The following is a 17,839-nucleotide window of genomic DNA, read 5'->3' as shown; positions in this document are numbered from 1 at the left end:
CATGCTTTGTGGGCCGACTGTTGCGCTGTGTTCGCTCAGTTCCACGGGCTACCGTCGGATGCGTATGGGACGGTAGCAAATGATCTACGTCCATCTGCAGTACTTTGTTTCTACGTCAGACGATCTGGTTCCGACATTGGAGGTCCTGGCTAGCCTAGCGTGCGACATATCAAATTTTATTAGTAATCATATCAATTGTACGGACGTGGTTAATTCACGCGAATTCAGGTGGGTGAGATTAGTTAGTGTGGGACCCATGATTGAATTAGGGAGGGGTGATTAGTTAGTGTGGGCCCACCCTTGAATTCACCTCGGAGAGAAATTAATTAGGATGAGGAGAGATTTACGTGGCTTCGTCCCCACATGCGTTGCGGAGCGTAGCAATGCTCATAGGCATGGAAGTCTTTTTCCAATTGTACTTTAAGAAGCATGCTATAGATACAATGCTTTTGATAAAGGCCCACTAATAAGCAAATCTTAAAGGCATTATTTGTAAGTTGTCATAAAAAAAATCTCGCTAAAAGAGTTCTGTCAGCGATTTTTGTACGACAATTCTGACTCTAAAGGACCCCCTAATTTTCAAATCTTAAAGGCATTATTTGTAAATTGAAGCAATTTTAAAATCTCACCAAAAGGTCTGTTAGGCCATCTATTAAAGCAATTTTAAATTGAAGCTATTTGAGTTAATTGCATGCCATGTCTGGGTAATTGCTTTGTGTCATATCATACACCTTTCTTTCTTTCTTGTCAAACTCTCCTTCCTTCCTTATTTATGTATACTGATCATGCCCTCGTATATAATTCCTTTGCAACATATTATTATCTCCCTTCTTTTTTAAAGGAACTCTCCTTCCTTATTTATGCCCACGTAATACCTCTCTGCAAGAGAGTGCTTCTCTCCTTCTTTTTTTTAGGAGCTCACCTTCCTTATGGTCATTATCCTCTCCTTCATTTTTCTTTTTGTGAAACTCTCTTTCCATATTTTATTCCCGCTAATGACGCCACTCTTTTTCCTTATTTATGCCCGCTGGTCATGCCACACATCTTTGTCAGCCATCTTTGTTACCATTAATTGTCCAGGCTGCTTATTGATTTTGAATAGGAAACATATATAAATCGGTAGAACGGATTGCAAAGGAGCGAGGTGGTACTAATTTATAAAGAAACAAACCTTTTGTTTGCATCCTGATGCCTTAGTTCTGTTGGTTGCAGTTGCAGCCTTGGGCCTTGACGTGCAACTTTGGGAGTTCGACCCACATGGAGACGCTTATTTCTGCCTAATCTCGGTTACACGTCATATTTTTTGACTGGGCCGATTTCGGGCCAAAGCCCAGTAAGGCGATTTAGCCCAGCCTGTATGGAAAGTTGTATCGAGGATGAAGCCTACGAGCAGCGTGACGGGCGAAATTGACGTAACAAACAAGGACAGCCACAAAATTTATTACCACCTTGAATATGTTTTAAATTCAAACTGAAAGCGTAAAATCACGGTAAGAAGCGCATTGTGACGGTGAATCCACGAAGCCAATCCATGCTTTATTATTAGGGAAAGACAATGAGGATACGCAATAATTATAAATGTATTAATATTATGATTAAAAAACGAGTAATTAAGGGCACAAGGCCGCGCTGGGCCCAACAGCCGGCCCAGCGTGTCCACACTAGTATAAAAGAAAGCCCGCATGTAACATAGCACGAACGTTTGGGTGGCGTGGTGGCTAGCGCGTGTCGGCTGCGAACGGTGGGTCTCAAGTTTGAAACCTGCCGGCGCCGGATTTTTAGTTTATTTTATTTATTTGTCTAGTTGGCCGAAACTTTCAAACAAGTCCGAACGAAAAAACTACTCTCACAGGGACCCTTTACCCGCAAAAATAATGTGCCTTTACGTGATTACATATAAGGTAAGAGGGTTTTCTGTAAAAAAAATGCCACGTTGACACCTGACATATGGGCCCCGCCGGTCAGATACGCTGTCAATATGCAGTTTAGTCCGATTTGCAACGGCTTGCCCGAAACTTGGTATTGACACATAAAAATTACGAAAACTGGTACCAATCTGCCAAGACAACCCAAAATGTGGTAATATTGTGTAATTAACTCCAAAATATTGAACTTATACCAAGTTCACATGATTACTTGCAACATGATTTCTCCCGTGACCTCAAGAGCAAAAGTAACTACTCACAAATGATAATCATGCTCATGATCAGAGGAGTATTAAATAGCATATTGGATCTGAACATATAATCTTCCACCAAATAAACCATATAGTAATCAACTACAAGATGTAATCAACACTACTAGTCACCCACAAGCACCAATCTATAGTTCCGGTAACAAGATTGAACACAAGAGATGAACTAGGGTTTGGGATGAGATGGTGCTATTGAAGATGTTGATGGAGATTGCCCTCCCCAAGATGGGAGAGTTGTTGGTGATGATGATGACGATGATTTCCCCCTCCGGGAGGGAAGTTCCCCCGACGGAATCGCTCCGCCGGAGGGCAAAAGTGCTCCTGGCAAAGTTCTGCCTCGAGACGGCGGCGCTCCGTCCCGAAAGTCCTCTCCTTATTGTTTCTAGGTCAAAGTGACCTATATACCAGAAGATGGGCACCGGAGGTGGGCCTGGATGAGCACAACCCACCAGGGTGTGCCTGGGCTCCCTGGCGCGCCCAGGTGGGTTATGCCCACCTGGCGGGTCCCCTCTGGTAGTTATTTGCTCCAATATTCCTCAAATATTCCATAAAAAATCTCCGTGAAGTTTCAGCTTGTTTGGAGTTGTGCAGAATAGGTAGCCTGACGTAGCTTTTCCAGGTCCAGATTTCCAGCTGCCGGAATTCTCCCTCTTTGTGTATACCTTGCATATTATGAGAGAAAAGGCATTAGAATTACTCCAAAAAGCATTTTTATGGATAAAAACATCATAAATAACAGTAAGAAAACATGATGCCAAATGGACGTATCAGCTCCCCAAATACTCCCGCCTCTACATCCCTCGCAATCTCGAAAATATTACTGCCTCGTAATCTCGAAAATATCTACCGCCTGGAAGGTTTTAATGTTTGATAGCACACGATTAGTATGTGCGGACCGTGTGTGATGTCTGTTACTCCCGCTCTGCTTCAGTCCCTTGATTCAAATTTTTAGTAGCCCCGGCATTTTACTCCCGCCTCTGCATCCTTCGCAATCTCAAAAATATCTGCTCGCCCTTGATCCAAATTTTCAGTAGCCCCACCTTGTTACTCCCGCCTAGTAAAATATTCAATTGCCATAGTATTTCCTCAAACACCACCTTGCGCCCCCCTCCACACACACCACACACTCCCCAAAACCTCCGCTCACACCGGCACACACCACCCCCGAAACCATTGGTAGGTCGCCGCCATCGTCGCCGCCTCCATCCTCAACCTCTGCCTGTGTGTCGGGGAGCTCGAGGAACCAATGGCCAAAAAGAGGTTTATCGCGGCCTTTTTGCCCGACGCCGACGAGGTGGCCGCTGAGGTGTCCCCGTCGTCCTCCGTGGGCTCGATCCGTCATCGCCGGTCCCCCGATCCGCCCGCCGCCGCGCCCCTACGCCGGTTCGAGGACTTCCCCGTGTCCTCCCTCGGACCCGGCAGCCGACGAGGTCCTACCTCGGGGTCTGGCAGCGGCGATGGGGGACGTGGGTTGCCGAGATTACAGATCGGGAGACCCACACCCGCCGGTGGCTTGGTAGCTTCTACACGGTCGAGCTCGCGGCCATGGAGTACGACCACTGGCAGGTCCGCTACCATGGCGCGGCGGCTAGGCTCAATTTCCCCTTCGGCACACATCCGGTCGACCTCGTTCCGCCGGAGCCAGGGGTGGTGAGCTCGGCTATGGCACGGGAGGACCGCGAGGCGTGGGAGCGCCTCGAGGCCGAGGCCTACATGGAAGAGCTCCGCTGGCAGCACCCGGAGCTCGTGGAGGCGGAGCGGGCGATCTTTGCCAGCGCGGAGGGCGGCGAGGTTATCGTGCTCTCCTCCGATGATGAGGTCGAAGGCGGTGAGGACGGCAGCGCGGAGGGCGTCAATGTGGGCCCCGAGGACGAGGAGATCGACGTCGACGAGTGGAGGAGTGCCTTCCCCAATGACCCCAACGACGGCACCGGCCCGGACCCGGCTCGCGGCACACCGTACATCACGAGGAAGTATTGGCTCAACCTCTATTTCGACCGAAAGTAGTTTAACTTAGTTTAAATTTATGTTTTATGTTCGGTTATGCAAAACTATCTATGTTTATGTTTGAATGCATGCTACTTTTGGTTGAACCTTCTTTGAACTTGATCAAATTGAAGTTTACAACGTTAAGTTTAGGGGATCGACTAGAAAAGGCCAAAAATTGATGGAGTATATATATCCACTAAGGGTTTTAGTCCTTTAACTTTTAAAGGATCGGCTAGAGATGGGCTTATGACTTGTTTATTTCAGTTCTTCACAATGTGATGCTCTATATGTGCAACTATTTGCCGTGCAGTTCAATTTCATCAATAACAGTTTCAACAATACCACTATGAATTACGATATTTGGTTGTTGTTAAGGATATTGCAGTTAACATGCCTTTTCGATTTTTTAACAATAACTAGTGTACTTTAGACCTGCACAATACCAGTTTGAATGACTATTTGCTTGTTTTTAAATGTTATGCCTGATGCAGTTAACACACGTTTCCACTTCTTGTTTTGCTTAACTAGAGTGCTTAAGCCTGCACACTGAAGTTACATAGCAACATGCATTGTACTGAATGACTAAATATGCAATCCCAGGCTACATAGCAACAAGGAAGAGTGTTACCTTAATGTTCTGATGATGTCTAGATATACATGTAATAAAATCTTATATAATGGGATGGAGGGAGTGTTGTACTACATCATTTTGCAATTGTTGTTTAGCTTCTAATATTAACTTGGTGCTTTTAGGTACATATGCCACTGCCAAAGATCCACACTTGGACCCTTTCTGCGTATGGGGCAATGAGATATTCATGAACCAGCATCAAGTGTGGAAACTGATAAAGGTTGTTATTAAAATGGGTCAAAAGATGTCAATCGAACTATTTGTTTACACTTTATGCAAGACAATAGTGAACTGCAGGATGGTAAGTAAGAACCCTGTAGCCTTCTTTTTACTGCCTGTAATGAGTTGTGTTAGATGACAATATCTGAATCTTTTTTCCTTTGCAGTGGATCCTGGAGCAGTTTACTCAAGATTACCTCTCAAACTACATGATTGCTGGCCGGCCATCACAAGGGGTTGGACTAGAGTCGTGCGTGCCTTCTGCATCCAGGAGAGCACAATAGGGCCATTCCGCTTCACCTTGTTCAGCAACTAGAATGTTTGTCGCCTCTTTCTTTTTCATCTATAATAGTACAAGTATAGAACCCTAGTTCATCATTCTTTATTTGGTGCTTGTGTAATTCTTAAACAAATGTACCTGTGAATCGAATAATGCATTGCTTGTTTCAACCTGATGGATATGAATAAAGCTATAGCCTACTTTCAAGTTTAAATTAGGCACAATTTTAAATAGCAGCAATTAAATTAGGGAGAAATTGCGGTGTGCAGGTCATCACGGCACACATGGTTAATAAAGCATAGTGTGTGCGATATACATCATAATCCGACACGGTTCACGGAGAGGAAACGTGTGTAACAATGCAGACAGTTGTCGTTTGCAAAGCGTGTGTGATGTCAGACACTATCACATATGGTGCGGGAAAACTAAATGTGTGTGATTGTCTACCTATCATACACGGTTTATAATCATGAATTGTTTGTGATGTGCTAGGCATCGTAAACGTAGAGCTAGTTTGGTACGTGCCTGGAAAACTCCCGAGCCTGGAATCTGCCTGGTTTTAGGTAAAACCACAAAACAACGACTGCGATGGCAATGCGAGCACAAACGAGCAGCAAGGATGAAGCATTTGGGATATTCGAGATATCGTAAATGGATATATAGGCACAACTTTATGCATCAAGGCACCCTATCCCCGACGGTTTCTGGGTCGTGTGGGAAGGACCCCCGTATCGCCCACACTCACTTGGCGATAGTTCCAAATGCTGTCGCGGAAAGGGGTTAAAAACCGTTTGTATAGCACCTCGTTGTACCAATGCAAGGAGAGGGTTCCCCTTCCAATTCGGCCTCCCCTTGGCTTCTTCAAGAAGCAAGGGGGCGCCTCCCGTGTTGGGCCCAAGTGACCCAATATCCTTTCCAGCACTTGCCTTTTAAGGCCTGTTAGTATTTAATTAATATAAAAGTGACCTAACTATTATTAGAGCCTTTTATTATTAATTTAACATCTTCAGAAACATTTTATACCTGTATATTATTTATCGGCATTACCCGGTAAACCCCGAAACCCTTCAGGTGACCCTGAAACGCTTCCGGTTCCTCTAGAAACTATTTCGAATATCAATGAACCTATTTCATAAATATTTCCTCATTACTCCTATCCTACTAACACTCAGCAGATCGTGATTACCTTAACCTTGTGACCCTGTAGGTTCGATAAAACATAGGCATGAACAAAACCCCTTTCGTTTAATGATCGGTAGTGTAACCGTGGACGTCCATATCAATCCCTTTGAGTATATGAATGACATCCAAGTCAACCTTTTGTCATCATGTGCTATTACCTTTTCTTTGCGATGCTTTACACAACCCAAGGTGAGATATCTCAGTATCCTCTTGAGTCATACACATGCTCACTATACCGGTCTCCTCATTATCAGTTTTGTTCTTCTTTCTCGTTGACATGTTCCGACATCCTCGTGACCTAGTCACATGTGTTTGGCCAGATGATGATGGATGTGGTCACACCGAAGGGCCCTAATAATATCTCTCCATCGTCGAAGAAGCAAATCCCACTCTTGAGCTATCTAGTTCCTTGTCAAACATTCAGATGAACATGTAAATTTTCGTTATGATCACCGTGTTACAGATGACGTTTGAGCAACCCCAAAGTTCATCGTATAGTAAGAAGTGACTACGATACTCTCATGGTATAAGGAATTAAATCACACAGTAACTCTCTATGTTATAGCAATTGACTTGTGACGATTGTATTTGAAAGTATAACAAACAAGTTTGTGTCAATTCAATATGATCGTACTTCTAACGTCATATTCTCAAAGTTGATTTAGGACTAACTTTACACTTAAAATATACCGATCTGGAAAACATGATCACCAAGAACACTTGAGCTAGTCTTAGGGGTGAGACTAGGAATCATATTTTACCGTTTATCATTCCACACATGCATATGAGTTTTCCACTGAATCGCATATTCCAGGATCATAGCAGTTATAGCATAGAATATAAACTTTTCAATGTAAACATGGAAATATATAATACAATATTATTGCCTCTAGGGCATATTTTCAACAGATTCCCACTTGCACTAGAGTCAATAATCTAGTTAGCACATTTTCCATTTACACCAATGGCAGTGTGGTGTTAGTTCATGCTTTGCTTGTGGTATAGCATTCATCTCCTGAAATCTGTCAAGTTCAGATCTGAGTGTATATTTGCATTCCTTGCATCTTTCATGCTTCCACAAAATTCTTCTCCTACTTGTGATAGACGTAGGGTTTTCCCCAAAGAGGAAGGGTGATGCAGTATAGTAGCAAATAGTATTTTCCTCGGTTAGTAAGAACGAAGGTTTACCGAACCAGTAGGAGACACTAGACAAACAATATAAGTGGTACTTGCACACACACACAAAGCAAATGCTTGCACCCAATGAAGGCAAGAGGGTTGTCAATCCCCTTGTACTCGCCCATTGAAAGGACTAAATCTGATACAGGTAGATAGATAAAATAAAATAAAAAGGAAATAAATTGCAGGAAGTATTTTTAGGGTTTTTGTAAATATGGAAGATGGACCCGGGGCCATAGTTTCACTAGAGGCATCTCTATCATGAGCATAGCAACAATGGGTAAACAAATTACTGGTGTGCAATTGATAGAATAGCACATACTTATGATGATTCTTCATGGCATGATCAATATATAGGCATTACGTCCGACACAAGTAGACCGAAATCCATCTGCTTCTACTACTATTACTCCACCCCTTGGCCGCTATCCCGCATGCGTCGCAAGGTATTAAGTTCATAACAAACGGAGTAATGCTTGAAGCATGATGACATAATGTAGACAAAGCAAGATCAATTAATATGTTTAAGCCCCATCGTTTTACCCTTAGTAGCAATAATACAAATACGTGCCTTGCTGCTCCTCCTGTAATAGAGTAAGGACACCGTAAGGTTGAACCTACTACCAACCACCTCTCCCACTGAAGATAAATCAATCTACTCGGCCAAAGAAGACTGATAGATCGAAGAGTATTAGAAGGCTATAAAATAACACATAAATAAATATCAGAAAAGACAAAAATACTTTCAATGAATAATACGATCATAACCCACAATTCATCGGATACCAACAAACGCACCGTGAGAATTACATCGAATAGATCTGCGAAGAGATCATTGTATTGAAGACCAAAAAGGGAGATGAAGCCATCTAGCATCTTCTATGGCCCCGTAGGTCTTGTGGGGATTACTCATAGATCATCATTGAGGCAGCAAGGTCGATGAAGATTGACTCCCTCCGGTAGATCACCGGAAAAGCCTCCAGATGGGATCGCAAAAGAACAAAGGCTTGCGGCGGCGATAAAATTGTTTCGGATCTTGCTCTGCGGGTTTATGGATTTTTTGGAATTTATATGACAGGAATTAGGTTAAACGAAGCACTATGGGCCCCACAAGCCTGGGTGGCGCGCCACGTACGGGCGCCCCCTGAGTTTGTGGTGCCCCCGTGTTTCTTATGTTCTCTCTCTAAAGCTTCTAGGGTCTATTATATTCCGAAAAAATTCACCGTAAAGTTTCATCGTGTTTGGATTTTGCGAGGTATGATTTTACTACGAGACAAAGAAATAGGAAAAAAAACAGGAACTCACACTGGGCACTAGGTTAATAGGTTTGTCCACAAAAATGATATAAAATGACATACAAAGCATACAAGATTGATAATGTAATAGCATGAAACAATCAAAAATTATACATATGTTGGCGACGTATCAGGCTGCACGGTGGAGGAGAAAAGTGAGGAATGAAAAAGAGCGTGGACAAAATTGAGGAGAACTAAGCAAGGAGGGGCATGAAAATAGAAATCCCTAAGATAAAATGTTATGAGGGCATCTCCAACGCTGATCCTCAAATTGGATATCATATCCGTCCGCGGACCGGTGGGACTAGTCCGCGGACAGTGATGTGGGAGTCAGCCAACCAAATGTGCCCGCATCCATTTCAAAACGAATTTAAACAAACCGGACGAATTAAATGCAAACCGTATAATTCTCATCTAACGGAGCACATTCATTACATTTTCGACATATTTCATTAAAAAAGCGACTGAACCTAAACCTAGCCTAAATCTACGGCGGCGGCCATCCTCCAAGTCCTTGTTTCCCTCTGGCATTGGTCGTGTCCATGTCTGACAAAGATGAGACCCATGAAGTGATGGTGCGTCACTGGTGAGGAAGAGTAGGACATGGGATACGGGCCGACCACTTGGGACTCAAGGCCCCGCCACCTCCCACGCACTACTCCTCCTCATCAGAATTTGCGGTATGTCCCTTGCCAGTTCACGTGAGCTCAATGATGGACGTGAATGGAACACACGCTCATCGTACCATCTGCGCCAGCGAAGCATCGTTGTCGACGCGAAGGACGCACAGCTGCCGGCGTTCTCATCCGCGATCGCCTACGCCGCCAGTGTCAGCTCCATGCCCGGATGCGCCACGACCATGTTGCGAGCGGTGCGAGCATGCGTGACCTCATAGAGCGCCCGCTGCTTGGCGGCAAAGTTGGGGTTCTCCGTCACCATGGGTGCTACGGCATCCTCGCTTGCACGCTTGCCGTAGGTTTCGGCGTAGGCCAGCCGGTGCTACTCAAGGAGGGATAGGTTGTACTATTGCTCCTCCTGTGCATGCCAGAGCACTGACAGTGGCAGCGCCACTGGCAGCTCCTCTGTCATGGTGTCGTTGAAGTGCGTCTGCTCCTTGGTCAAGCCGTCATGGACTAGCGCAGGCAGGGGCGCTGGGTCATCATCGTAGCCCATCTCCATTGCCAGGTCATCATTGGAGACCTTCGAGGAGCTGGCGGCATGTCGGCCTCTTTCCGCCTGGCACGGCGGCCCTGCTAGCCGGTCGCAAGGGCGGCTGTCGGTGTCAAAACCGGCGGATCTCGGGTAGGCGATCCCGAACTGTGCGTCTAAGGCGGATGGTAACAGGAGGCGGGGGACACGATGTTTACCTAGGTTCGGGCCCTCTCGATGGAGGTAATACCCTACTTCCTGCTTGATTGATCTTGATGATATGAGTATTACAAGAGTTGATCTACCACGAGATCGTAGAGGCTAAACCCTAGAAGCTAGCCTATGGTATGATTGTTGTTGTCCTACGGACTAAAACCTCCGGTTTATATAGACACTGGAGGGGGCTAGGGTTACACAGAGTCGGTTACAAAGGAGGGGATCTACATATCCGAATTTGCCAAGCTTGCCTTCCACGCAATGGAGAGTCCCACCCGGACACGGGACGAAGTCTTCAATCTTGTATCTTCATAGTCCAACAGTCCGGCCAAAGTATATAGTTTGGCTGTCCGAGGACCCCCTAATCCAGGACTCCCTCAGTAGCCCCTGAACCAGGCTTCAATGACGATGAGTCCGGCACGCAGATTGTCTTCGGCATTGCAAGGCGGGTTCTTCCTCCGAATACTCCATAGAAGATTTTGAACACAAGGACAGTGTCCAGCTCTGCAAAACAAATTCCACATACCACCGTAGAGAGAATAATATTTCCAAAATCTAATCTGCTGACAGCTTTTCTTAACGTGACTTACTGTCGTGGTCTGGTCATGATGAACCATTTTTCCGAGCCTGCCACTGCACGTGTTGCGAGGCGGTTTTATTGGCACGTCTTGTCGAAGCAGAGATCGTGTCCCTCTTTTCATGGGATTCTCATCAATACGGGTGTGGGTAACCCAATCGTGCCCGCTGGTACGACTCCTCGATTTTAGGCAAGTTCCAGACGGTCGTGCAGAGGGCGCTTGATATTCACCCTATTTATAAAGGGGTCAAGGCCTGTCCTTTTCTTCTTGCGCTCGATTTTTCCCTTCTCCCACCTCGAATTCCAGCACCCAAGGCGGAGGCCAAGCACTTCGGACCTTCAATCATGTCCGGATCCAACCTTCAAGGCCGGTGGGTGGCCTCATCTGTCACAGAGGAGGACATCAAGAAGCTAAGAGAAGACAGGTATCTGACCGCCGAAATCTCGCACAGGCTGCCTGCTCAAGGGCAGGTCATCCCCACTCCCGAACCAAACGAGAGCGTCGTATTTGTTTCCCACTTCCTCCGAGGGCTAGGCTTTAGTCTTGATCCCTTTGTTAGAGAGCTTATGTTCTATTACGGGCTCGATTTCCATGATCTGGCTCCGGATTCCATCCTTCGCATCTCGTCATTTATCGTCGTGTGTGAGGCCTTCCTCCGCATCGCCCCACACTTCGGCTTATGGCTCAAGACCTTTAATGTGAAGCCGAAGATGATCGATGGGTGACACACAGAGTGCGGAGGCGCCATAATAAGCAAAGGCGTCGATGCTCCATGGCCAAAGGGATCCTTCCCCGAGATGTCCGACTTATGGTAGCAGGAATGGTTTTACATCACGGCTCCCCGAAGTACTAAGTGGGTACCTGCCCCTGCCTTCCGTTCGGGCCCCCCGCCACAACTGGCATCATGGGTCAACAAGGGGCTGGACTGGGGGCCGGCTAATGACGTGCCGACATTGCAGAGTCGCATCCGGGATCTCCTCAAGAGAGATGTCAGCCTTGTCAGGGTAATGCAAGTCATGCTAGTTCGTCGGGTCCTGCCATGCCAACGTCGATCTCTCCGCATGTGGGAGTTCAATCCGGAAGGACCGCGAACCATTCAGCAATTCTTCGGCGTGACGCTCGAAGAGATGTATAGATTGTTCTTCGAATCACGAATAAAGTGTCCGGATACCACCGAGGATGCGGGCCTAAACTGCAATCGTCCAGACACCCAAGTAAGTAACTCTTCGGCCGAACATGTTGTCTCTTTATTTATCACAATATCATTCTGAAGGGTCGGTCTTTGACCAGGACTGGATAAAAAAGGCGAAGATGATCAGGTGTTCGGCCCACCTTCCCGAAGGCTCACCGGATCCTGTACTAGCCAGGATGCTTGAGCTTGCGCCTTATCAAGCGCCATCAAGGGAAGATAAAGGGGGGAATAAAGAAGCCGAAAGCGGGCCTCACTCATTATTCATCCAAACCGGGGGAATTAGTGCCTCCGCGAAGGAGGATAACCGGGGAGAAGAATCTAAAATTCCCTCTCCCCAGGGAAGGAACAGGACCGACGCTCCAGACGGCTTCCATGTTTTTCGTTGTTGTCATGTGTTTCGTTTGTTTGTTGCATTCATTATCGCATCATTCGCATTGCATCGGCACTCCGTTGCCGTCATGTCTTCAAAACTTGCATCCGCTCATAGTTGCCACGTTTCCCCCTTTCTTTCGTTGACCGTTCCGAGTCCCATCGGGTTTTCGCTTCCCTCTTGTCCGTGACCGCCTTACCCCCCCTTTTGCGTGTGTGTCCGAAACTTCCCCGAACTCAACCCGGACAGTTGTCACCGTTGGGTCCGGATCATCTCCAAGTATCCCTAAGATATCTTCGTTTTATTTATTGGACTTCCTAACCTATTTATTTTGGTCCATCCGATTACAAACGAAGGGACGAGATAACCCTACCCACACCCACCTACTATAAATAGCAGTGCAATCATCAGACAAATTCCTAATTTCTAGGGATCCTCCTCCCCGCCGCCAGTCTCTGGTTCCCTCGGGATCCATCCCGAGCCAACCCGCAGCTGCCACTCCTCTCCTGGATCTCCCCTTTCCTCCAGATCATGCCTCAACCAACCTTCGCACAGCCAGCTAGAGCTCGGTCCCGATTGGATCGAGGCCCTTCCTCCTCCCTCGTCTCAGCATGAGCCCGAGCCTTCGCCTCGTGCCACGTCACCGCCGGCAAGCTTCACCGGAGATGAGCACCGACGCCCCTTCTTCTCCTTCCCATGCTCCTCCCGTGTTCCTCTCTGAACCCTTTGCTTTCTGCCCATCTGCTGCAGGAGCAGCTACGCCCTGGCCAGGAGCATGCCAGGCGCCATGGCCGCCGAAGGAACTCCGCCGCCTCGCCGAATCCACGCCTCCACCTATCCCCTGCGTCAAGGTCGCCACCCCTGCCGGACCTGCAGGACGCCAAGTCCAACGCCATGGGCGCCTCCTTTGCCCGACCCCGCCTCTGTCTCGACTTCACCGTGCTCCTCCTCTGCCCCGAGCCTCTGCCGCGACCAGCACCCGACCAGCAAGTCGCCAGCGCGCCCGATGCCTCCTCCTCGCGTATGCCCGGCCGCGCCACCGGAGCCCTGCAGGTCGCGCGCCCGTCGCCCTCGCCTTCTCTCTTCTTCCCCTTTCTGTTCTACTTCTCTGAATATCTCTCTCTCTGTCCTTGCCTCGAACAGGAGCACCAGCCGGCGCCACCATCATCGGAGATGGGCTCCCCCCGGCCGGATCCGACACCCTGGAGACCCGCGCCCCCGCCGGACCTCCTTCTTCCGCGCCAAGTCCGCCCATCCCCTATTTTGCCTCGGCTTCGGCCAAGGAGGACGAGCAGCGCTGCTGCCTGCTCGATCCGCCCGCATGCGCGCCTCACGTGTTGACCGCTTCCACTCCACGCGCTTGGGCCTCATCCACAACCGCGCCAGCCCAGCGAGCCCCTCCTGCTACCTCTCCACGGTGCTGGGCAAGGCCCATGGTGAGAACAGATCCGGCCCGTCACGTTTTTTTCCCAGTTCTGGACGATTTTCCTAATTATCCAGAGACTGTAGTTTTACAGAAAAACCCTCAAACATCATGCATATAATAACTCTTTAACAGTGCATCATATGTAAAAACATTATATATAAAAAATGCTGAGATTTTTGTCTTGTTTCATGTTATGCCACTTTCATCCATGTTAAAAATGTTTAACTTTATGTTTGTGTTTATTTCGCATAATGCCATGCTAAAATGAATTATTTCATAACTAATTAACCGTAGCTCCAAATTTAATTAACTTTATATGTAAATGGGGTAGAAAAATGCCTAGTTTAACATGGTGCATTTTATTTTGCTATTTAACAACATTAAAATATGGTTTACGGCAGAACAGTAGCAAATTCGAAATATGCATATGAGGATTTTCCGGAATTGTTGTTTGTTATTCCGGCCTCATTTAAACTTGCCTAAATATGTAGTTTTCATATGCTTCACCTCTTGCCATGTTTAACAACATTTAATATTGTTGGGTACATAAACGAGAGAGAACTAAATAATTGATATGGTGTTTCGTCAATATGCAACTCGTTGCATATTGAGCTCCACTTAATTTGTAGTGTTGTTTGTTGCACTTTGCCATGCCATGCCTCATTAAATCGGACATGCATCATACTTGTTTGTGCATCATGCCATGTGTATGTGGTGGTTGTTTACTATGTTGTTTGTTTCTTTCCGGTTTGCGTCTCTCGTTAGCTTCGGTTTTGTTCCGGAGTTGTGAGGATTCGTTCGACTACGTCCGTTTGTCTTCTTCATGGATTCGATCTTCTTCCTAGCGGGATCTCAGGCAAGATGACCATACCCTCGAAATCACTTCTATCTTTGCTTTGCTAGTTGTTCGCTCTATTGCTATGTTGCGCTACCTACCACTTGCTATATCATGCCTCCCATATTGCCATGTCAAGCCTCTAACCATCCTTTCCTAGCAAACCGTTGTTTGGCTAAGTTACCGCTTTTGCTCAACCCTTCTTATAGTGTTGCTAGTTGCAGGTGAAGTTGAAGTTGGTTCCATGTTGGAACATGGATATGTTGGGATATCACAATATCTCTTATTTAATTAATGCATCTATATACTTGGTAAAGGGTGGAAGGCTCGGCCTTATGCCTGGTGTTTTATTCCACTCTTGTCGCCCTAGTTTCCGTCATACCGGTGTTATGTTCCTTGATTTTGCGTCCCTTACGCGGTTGGGTGATTTATGGGACCCCCTTGACAGTTTGCTTTGAATAAAATTCTTCCAGCAAGGCCCAACCTTGGTTTTACATTTGCCTCACCTAGCCTTTTTCCCTTGGGAGTCGCGCATCTCGAGGGTCATCTTTATTTTACCCCCCCCCCCCGGGCCAGTGCTTGTCTAAGTGTTGGTCCAAACTAGAGCACCGTGCGGGACTATCCCTTGGCAACTTGGGTTACGTCGGTACCTGTACGCTTTGCTTATCCGGTGTGTCCTGAGAACGAGATACGTGCGACTCCTATCGGGATTGTCGACACATCGGGCGGCTTTGCTGGTTTTGTTTTACCATCGTCGAAATGTCTTGTAACCGGGATTCCGAGACTGATCGGGTCTTCCCGGGAGAAGGAATATCCTTCGTTGACCGTGAGAGCTTATAATGGGCTAAGTTGGGATACCCCTGCAGGGTTTTATCTTTCGAAAGTCGTGCCCGCGGTTATGTGGCAGATGGGAATTTGTTAATGTCCGGTTGTAGAGAACTTGACATTTGACTTAATTAAAATACATCAACCGCGTGTGTAGCCGTGATGGTCTCTTTTCGGCGGAGTCCGGGAAGTGAACACGGTTCTTGTGTTATGGTTGCGCGTAAGTAGTTTCAGGATCACTTCTTGATCTCTTCTAGCTTCTCGACCGTTGCGTTGCTTCTCTTCTCGCTCTTGTTTGCATATGTTAGCCACCATATTTTGCTTAGTGCTTGCTGCAGCTCCACCTCATTACCCCTTTCCTACCCATAAGCTTAAATAGTCTTGATCTCGCGGGTGTGAGATTGCTGAGTCCTCATGACTCACAGATTCTACCAAAACAGTTGCAGGTGCCGACGATACCAGTGCAGGTGACACAACCGAGCTCAAGTGGGAGTTCGATGAAGACCTTGTTCGTTACTATGTTTTGTTTCCTATTTATCAGTAGTGGAGCCCAGTTGGGGACGATCAGGGATCTGGCATTTGGGGTTGTCTTCTTTTCTTTTGGTTCCGTAGTCGGACCTATGTGTGTACTCTGGTTGATGTATGAATTAATTTATGTATTGTATGAAGTGGCGATTGTAAGCCAACTCTTTATCCCATTCTTATTCATTACATGGGATTGTGTGAAGATGACCCTTCTTGCGACAAAACCTACAATGCGGTTATGCCTCTAAGTCGTGCCTCGACACATGAGAGATATAGCCGCATCGTGGGCGTTACAAGTTGGTATCAGAGCCATCCCCAACTTAGGAGCCCCCTGCTTGATCGAATCGCTGTCGTTGTTGAGTCTAGAACAAAATGTTTTGAGTCTTAGAATTATATATATCGGAGAGTAGGATTCTTTTTACTCCTCAGTCCCTTCGTCGCTCTGGTGAGCCCTCCTGACGTAGAGGTTTTGACTTTTCTCTCCTCAAATTTCACTAAAAAAATTTAGAATCACGCGGGTATCTCGTGCCGATGGTTTTGTGACGAGAACATTGTTCTTGGTGCCTCCCGACATTTAGGGGTTGTGGCAGTGTCCCGGGGAGTTGAGCTCCGAGGTGTTGTCGTCACAATTTTATCGTTGCAGTTCTGGAATACCGGAGTTTCGCCGACATCGAAAATCTCTTTTATGCAGTTGTTGGTGAGATCACCTCGACGCCACCCAGTACTGGGGCGGGAGTTCGGGAGTATTGCCATAACTCGTATAACGGATGCTTTTTGAAGGTTGAGGTACACGATTTCCGAAGGTTTCTTGGTTATGTGTTGACGGATGGATACAGCTGGATCTAGGGATTGTTAGTTTGGGTGATATATTTTGTGTCCCCTATATCCCCAACACCAGATTGCATAACCAGAAAGTTTCGGGAGTTTATAAGTGGGAATTCAAGTATCTCGTAGGATATCTTTCCAACACACACATGATACGATATGGGATCTATCATATGTTTGTTTCCGGCTTATTCTGCAAGCCAAATCCTTTGTTTTGTTTTGAATTGTGGTATTCGAGTTGCTTCATTGTCAAGTGTTGATCCATACCTTCCCTAAATGGTGTTCTCATATTTCTATGGGAGTGCTAATCCTTCTTGATCTCTGAGGTTGTCATGTCAACTCTTTTCCAACCGGCGTGCTTCTCTTCAAGTGGATCTGATCATTTCAACATTCGCAAGATCACCTCTCAGTTTTCCCAATGTTGTTTGTTTCATCCGTCCCAAGTTGCCTTTGTTTTCCCACCCTCCCACCCTTTTCTTCAAGGACTCATGTTTCTTAATCAAGTATCCATCTTGTAGATAGGAAGTCTCTCCATTCTTTTCCGTAAATGTTCTTATCCAGTGATTCTCAGGAAGATACTAACGGAGCCTTAACTTCATCATTATTCGTTCTCTTTCTTCTCCGGTGGTTTCAATTCAAGCTTGCAGTGTTGATCATATTCATTTCCTTGTTTCAAATGCTTTCTCATGCCGATGCAGCTCGTAATCATTCAGCTCTCGCTATTCATTTGTTCCGGAGTGTTGAACATATCTCAGAAGATTCGTGCTTCCCATTCTCAATCCGTTCAAGGGATTTTGAGGTTGTTATCTCATTCAAGCCATTTAATTCAACCGGTGTAATCTCTCTTTCAAGCAATCTTTCCAATGGTGTTTCTCTTGAGTGGGCCCTAACCCACAGGTCTTTTCCCAGGATCTTACCTAACTCTTCTA

General features: G+C 46.5%; 1 non-coding gene across 1 annotated transcript; it reads left to right on the top strand.

Moving 5' to 3' along the window:
* Positions 1 to 12,891: 12,891 nt before the first annotated feature.
* Positions 12,892 to 16,223, top strand: LOC109750802 (uncharacterized). Its single transcript, XR_012181457.1, has 4 exons — positions 12,892 to 13,527; positions 13,618 to 13,910; positions 14,666 to 14,756; positions 16,001 to 16,223. It is a non-coding gene; the product is annotated as an uncharacterized protein (transcript).
* The last annotated feature ends 1,616 nt before the right edge of the window (positions 16,224 to 17,839 follow it).

This window comes from Aegilops tauschii, chromosome 1, assembly GCF_002575655.3.
Source record: "Aegilops tauschii subsp. strangulata cultivar AL8/78 chromosome 1, Aet v6.0, whole genome shotgun sequence".
NCBI lineage: Eukaryota > Viridiplantae > Streptophyta > Magnoliopsida > Poales > Poaceae > Aegilops > Aegilops tauschii.
This window is presented reverse-complemented; position numbering and strand designations above follow the sequence as displayed.